The sequence below is a fragment of the Hyla sarda genome, unplaced genomic scaffold (assembly GCF_029499605.1).
Source record: "Hyla sarda isolate aHylSar1 unplaced genomic scaffold, aHylSar1.hap1 scaffold_564, whole genome shotgun sequence".
NCBI lineage: Eukaryota > Metazoa > Chordata > Amphibia > Anura > Hylidae > Hyla > Hyla sarda.
Window position 1 is genome coordinate 217,416 of NW_026610576.1, and position 6,430 is coordinate 223,845.

At 46.3% G+C, this 6,430-nt stretch overlaps 3 non-coding genes across 3 annotated transcripts; all 3 read right to left on the bottom strand.

The window, feature by feature from the left end:
- Positions 1-1,176: 1,176 nt before the first annotated feature.
- Positions 1,177-1,367, bottom strand: LOC130339964 (U2 spliceosomal RNA). The gene has a single exon (XR_008880186.1). It is a non-coding gene; the product is annotated as a U2 spliceosomal RNA (small nuclear RNA).
- Positions 1,368-3,453: 2,086 nt separating this feature from the next.
- LOC130339965 (U2 spliceosomal RNA) lies at positions 3,454-3,644 on the bottom strand. Its single transcript, XR_008880187.1, has one exon. It is a non-coding gene; the product is annotated as a U2 spliceosomal RNA (small nuclear RNA).
- Positions 3,645-5,726: 2,082 nt separating this feature from the next.
- LOC130339966 (U2 spliceosomal RNA) lies at positions 5,727-5,917 on the bottom strand. The gene has a single exon (XR_008880188.1). It is a non-coding gene; the product is annotated as a U2 spliceosomal RNA (small nuclear RNA).
- Positions 5,918-6,430: the final 513 nt, after the last annotated feature.

The window sequence follows — 6,430 nt, forward strand, 5'->3', positions numbered from 1 at the left end:
ATATATTTCTCCGCCGAAATCACTTTTAAACCCATTTCCACCTTTTTTTCCCTTCTCTTCCTCTTACTTTTTTTTCACGTTTTTTTACGTTTTTCTCCTTTTCGCCTCTTTTCTGGGCGTATTATTCTTCTTTTTCTTCTTTTTTTTCGTCTAATGCATACCCCATCAGTGCAGCAATGCTTATTCAATACCGCCAGCAGATGGAGACACTGGGGGATAATTTTCTAAGGATTTATACTGATTTTTCCTGTCTGAATTTGTCGCACAGAAAGTTGCAGGCCAAATATGTGTGACATTTCTGCGACTTTAGCTTCTAGAGCATTTTTACAACATTATACATAGGTGCTGAATACATAAAAAGCGACTGTTCAGCGACAGACAAGTCGCATCGGCTGAAAGTAGGCCAGAATGTCAGTCCATGTTGGAGCAGGTTTAGATACAGTCTAAAGTATAGATCTCAAAGTCTGTGCACAGAATTTAGCAAGGGCCTCGCACCTTCTGATGCATCAGGTAGGTGCACAATAGCATAGCCTAACCCTCTGTACTTTGGTCTATATTGATGCGGGACATAGACAGCCAGCTGATGACCAATCCATTAGTGCAATGGATGGCTGGAAGCATTTGTCTTTGCCTTTGCAATACCACAGAAGCAATGCATGGTCAATGTACAGCAATGACACACCTGTGTGAACAGCCAGGAGACCCCCCCCATGTTATGTTACATAGTTACATAGTTAGTACGGTCGAAAAAAGACATATGTCCATCAAGTTCAACCAGGGAATTAAGGGGTAGGGGTGTGGCGCGATATTGGGGAAGGGATGAGATTTTATATTTCTTCATAAGCATTAATCTTATTTTGTCAATTAGGAACATTCAGCACCCACCCGCTATCAAGGCAGCTGCCTATCATGTCATGCCCTACCTGCACAGGTGTGCTGGCTACTCAAATGATCCAATTAAGGAGGCCATTTAGTCAGCAGCAGCAGAAGTCCTGTGCCTGGACGCTCCAACAGCGGCCAGACACAAGCAGAAGCAGAAGCAGCAGAAGCAGCAGCAGCACCACCTTTTGTTTTTTGGCTGCAGCAGCAGCAGCAAGGCCCACAGGGCTGGCTAGCTGGCTAGCCAGCAAGCAGGTAGCAATGAAAGTAGGAATCTTTCTTTTTAACCCTGTAAGGGGGTGGTGCACTGTACCCGAAGATACTGCCATATCGGGTCAATGCATAGGGCGACGGAAGCAAGCTTCGAAATCGGCCCCCGTTCTCAAAAATCCATTTAATATATGGTCCCCAGATAGGGGACGTATCAGATATTAAACTGATAAGAACAGATACTACACTTGATCTTAGCCAAAAGGCCGAGAAGCGATAACCGTGAAAGGGGCGGGCCCAACAAGGTCCCCTTCATGGGCACTATCACTGCTTGCTGTCAGGGAGGCTGCCAGACAATTTTCCATGCACACTCTGGGCTGGGGGGCAGTCAACCACCAGTACACACAGCAGAACCTAAACCCATACCATTATTGCTAAGCAGCAAGACAGGGGCCCATTGCACTCCCACGGGGCCTTTTTAAATGCAATCCATAACCCGGATTTGCCAGGAACCCTTCTTACTCCTCCTACTTGCATGTGACACTGGGCTTAGGATCTGCATAGGAAACACACACACAAGCACACACCTACCTTTGTTGCCTGCAGATGCCTCCTTGGCTGTCCCCAAACGGTATCAAACCAACACCCACGGGAAGCTGTAAGCATAGAGGACATGCCTGCACCCCATTGGACTTACCTGTGTGGGTTAAATCCGGGTTATTTGACAACCTATGGCGGTGATGGTTCTGCTCAGGCAGAGCAGTGCTGATGCTCCTCATAAAGCTGTCGCTGCTGTGAAGGTTCTAGGTGACATCACAAATCCCTATGGTTACATACACAACAAAGCTGGGTTGTTGTTGTTTACACTCTGCAAGGCCTGTGGAAGTGAGTGACATCATAGCACTGTAGTTCTGAGGGTTCTAGATGGATGCAACAATCTCCTGTTGCTTCTATGAAGGCCATAATAGACGACATCACCAAACAGCTCCATAGTCACATACACAGCAAAGGAGAGATGTTGTTTACACCTAGTGATGTCAGTGGTATTGAGTGACATCACAGCACAGTGCTAAGGCTCCTGGGCCTGGACACAGCAGCGGCTGCAATATCTCAACGGAGAATACGTTTATATATATGTGTGTGTGTGCGCGTATATATATATATATATATATATATATATATATATATATATATTTCTCCGCCGAAATCACTTTTAAACCCATTTCCACCTTTTTTTCCCTTCTCTTCCTCTTACTTTTTTTTCACGTTTTTTTACGTTTTTCTCCTTTTCGCCTCTTTTCTGGGCGTATTATTCTTCTTTTTCTTCTTTTTTTTCGTCTAATGCATACCCCATCAGTGCAGCAATGCTTATTCAATACCGCCAGCAGATGGAGACACTGGGGGATAATTTTCTAAGGATTTATACTGATTTTTCCTGTCTGAATTTGTCGCACAGAAAGTTGCAGGCCAAATATGTGTGACATTTCTGCGACTTTAGCTTCTAGAGCATTTTTACAACATTATACATAGGTGCTGAATACATAAAAAGCGACTGTTCAGCGGCAGACAAGTCGCATCGGCTGAAAGTAGGCCAGAATGTCAGTCCATGTTGGAGCAGGTTTAGATACAGTCTAAAGTATAGATCTCAAAGTCTGTGCACAGAATTTAGCAAGGGCCTCGCACCTTCTGATGCATCAGGTAGGTGCACAATAGCATAGCCTAACCCTCTGTACTTTGGTCTATATTGATGCGGGACATAGACAGCCAGCTGATGACCAATCCATTAGTGCAATGGATGGCTGGAAGCATTTGTCTTTGCCTTTGCAATACCACAGAAGCAATGCATGGTCAATGTACAGCAATGACACACCTGTGTGAACAGCCAGGAGACCCCCCCCATGTTATGTTACATAGTTACATAGTTAGTACGGTCGAAAAAAGACATATGTCCATCAAGTTCAACCAGGGAATTAAGGGGTAGGGGTGTGGCGCGATATTGGGGAAGGGATGAGATTTTATATTTCTTCATAAGCATTAATCTTATTTTGTCAATTAGGAACATTCAGCACCCACCCGCTATCAAGGCAGCTGCCTATCATGTCATGCCCTACCTGCACAGGTGTGCTGGCTACTCAAATGATCCAATTAAGGAGGCCATTTAGTCAGCAGCAGCAGAAGTCCTGTGCCTGGACGCTCCAACAGCGGCCAGACACAAGCAGAAGCAGAAGCAGCAGAAGCAGCAGCAGCACCACCTTTTGTTTTTTGGCTGCAGCAGCAGCAGCAAGGCCCACAGGGCTGGCTAGCTGGCTAGCCAGCAAGCAGGTAGCAATGAAAGTAGGAATCTTTCTTTTTAACCCTGTAAGGGGGTGGTGCACTGTACCCGAAGATACTGCCATATCGGGTCAATGCATAGGGCGACGGAAGCAAGCTTCGAAATCGGCCCCCGTTCTCAAAAATCCATTTAATATATGGTCCCCAGATAGGGGACGTATCAGATATTAAACTGATAAGAACAGATACTACACTTGATCTTAGCCAAAAGGCCGAGAAGCGATAACCGTGAAAGGGGCGGGCCCAACAAGGTCCCCTTCATGGGCACTATCACTGCTTGCTGTCAGGGAGGCTGCCAGACAATTTTCCATGCACACTCTGGGCTGGGGGGCAGTCAACCACCAGTACACACAGCAGAACCTAAACCCATACCATTATTGCTAAGCAGCAAGACAGGGGCCCATTGCACTCCCACGGGGCCTTTTTAAATGCAATCCATAACCCGGATTTGCCAGGAACCCTTCTTACTCCTCCTACTTGCATGTGACACTGGGCTTAGGATCTGCATAGGAAACACACACACAAGCACACACCTACCTTTGTTGCCTGCAGATGCCTCCTTGGCTGTCCCCAAACGGTATCAAACCAACACCCACGGGAAGCTGTAAGCATAGAGGACATGCCTGCACCCCATTGGACTTACCTGTGTGGGTTAAATCCGGGTTATTTGACAACCTATGGCGGTGATGGTTCTGCTCAGGCAGAGCAGTGCTGATGCTCCTCATAAAGCTGTCGCTGCTGTGAAGGTTCTAGGTGACATCACAAATCCCTATGGTTACATACACAACAAAGCTGGGTTGTTGTTGTTTACACTCTGCAAGGCCTGTGGAAGTGAGTGACATCATAGCACTGTAGTTCTGAGGGTTCTAGATGGATGCAACAATCTCCTGTTGCTTCTATGAAGGCCATAATAGACGACATCACCAAACAGCTCCATAGTCACATACACAGCAAAGGAGAGATGTTGTTTACACCTAGTGATGTCAGTGGTATTGAGTGACATCACAGCACAGTGCTAAGGCTCCTGGGCCTGGACACAGCAGCGGCTGCAATATCTCAACGGAGAATACGTTTATATATATGTGTGTGTGTGCGCGTATATATATATATATATATATATATATATATATATATATTTCTCCGCCGAAATCACTTTTAAACCCATTTCCACCTTTTTTTCCCTTCTCTTCCTCTTACTTTTTTTTCACGTTTTTTTACGTTTTTCTCCTTTTCGCCTCTTTTCTGGGCGTATTATTCTTCTTTTTCTTCTTTTTTTTCGTCTAATGCATACCCCATCAGTGCAGCAATGCTTATTCAATACCGCCAGCAGATGGAGACACTGGGGGATAATTTTCTAAGGATTTATACTGATTTTTCCTGTCTGAATTTGTCGCACAGAAAGTTGCAGGCCAAATATGTGTGACATTTCTGCGACTTTAGCTTCTAGAGCATTTTTACAACATTATACATAGGTGCTGAATACATAAAAAGCGACTGTTCAGCGACAGACAAGTCGCATCGGCTGAAAGTAGGCCAGAATGTCAGTCCATGTTGGAGCAGGTTTAGATACAGTCTAAAGTATAGATCTCAAAGTCTGTGCACAGAATTTAGCAAGGGCCTCGCACCTTCTGATGCATCAGGTAGGTGCACAATAGCATAGCCTAACCCTCTGTACTTTGGTCTATATTGATGCGGGACATAGACAGCCAGCTGATGACCAATCCATTAGTGCAATGGATGGCTGGAAGCATTTGTCTTTGCCTTTGCAATACCACAGAAGCAATGCATGGTCAATGTACAGCAATGACACACCTGTGTGAACAGCCAGGAGACCCCCCCCATGTTATGTTACATAGTTACATAGTTAGTACGGTCGAAAAAAGACATATGTCCATCAAGTTCAACCAGGGAATTAAGGGGTAGGGGTGTGGCGCGATATTGGGGAAGGGATGAGATTTTATATTTCTTCATAAGCATTAATCTTATTTTGTCAATTAGGAACATTCAGCACCCACCCGCTATCAAGGCAGCTGCCTATCATGTCATGCCCTACCTGCACAGGTGTGCTGGCTACTCAAATGATCCAATTAAGGAGGCCATTTAGTCAGCAGCAGCAGAAGTCCTGTGCCTGGACGCTCCAACAGCGGCCAGACACAAGCAGAAGCAGAAGCAGCAGAAGCAGCAGCAGCACCACCTTTTGTTTTTTGGCTGCAGCAGCAGCAGCAAGGCCCACAGGGCTGGCTAGCTGGCTAGCCAGCAAGCAGGTAGCAATGAAAGTAGGAATCTTTCTTTTTAACCCTGTAAGGGGGTGGTGCACTGTACCCGAAGATACTGCCATATCGGGTCAATGCATAGGGCGACGGAAGCAAGCTTCGAAATCGGCCCCCGTTCTCAAAAATCCATTTAATATATGGTCCCCAGATAGGGGACGTATCAGATATTAAACTGATAAGAACAGATACTACACTTGATCTTAGCCAAAAGGCCGAGAAGCGATAACCGTGAAAGGGGCGGGCCCAACAAGGTCCCCTTCATGGGCACTATCACTGCTTGCTGTCAGGGAGGCTGCCAGACAATTTTCCATGCACACTCTGGGCTGGGGGGCAGTCAACCACCAGTACACACAGCAGAACCTAAACCCATACCATTATTGCTAAGCAGCAAGACAGGGGCCCATTGCACTCCCACGGGGCCTTTTTAAATGCAATCCATAACCCGGATTTGCCAGGAACCCTTCTTACTCCTCCTACTTGCATGTGACACTGGGCTTAGGATCTGCATAGGAAACACACACACAAGCACACACCTACCTTTGTTGCCTGCAGATGCCTCCTTGGCTGTCCCCAAACGGTATCAAACCAACACCCACGGGAAGCTGTAAGCATAGAGGACATGCCTGCACCCCATTGGACTTACCTGTGTGGGTTAAATCCGGGTTATTTGACAACCTATGGCGGTGATGGTTCTGCTCAGGCAGAGCAGTGCTGATGCTCCTCATAAAGCTGTCGCT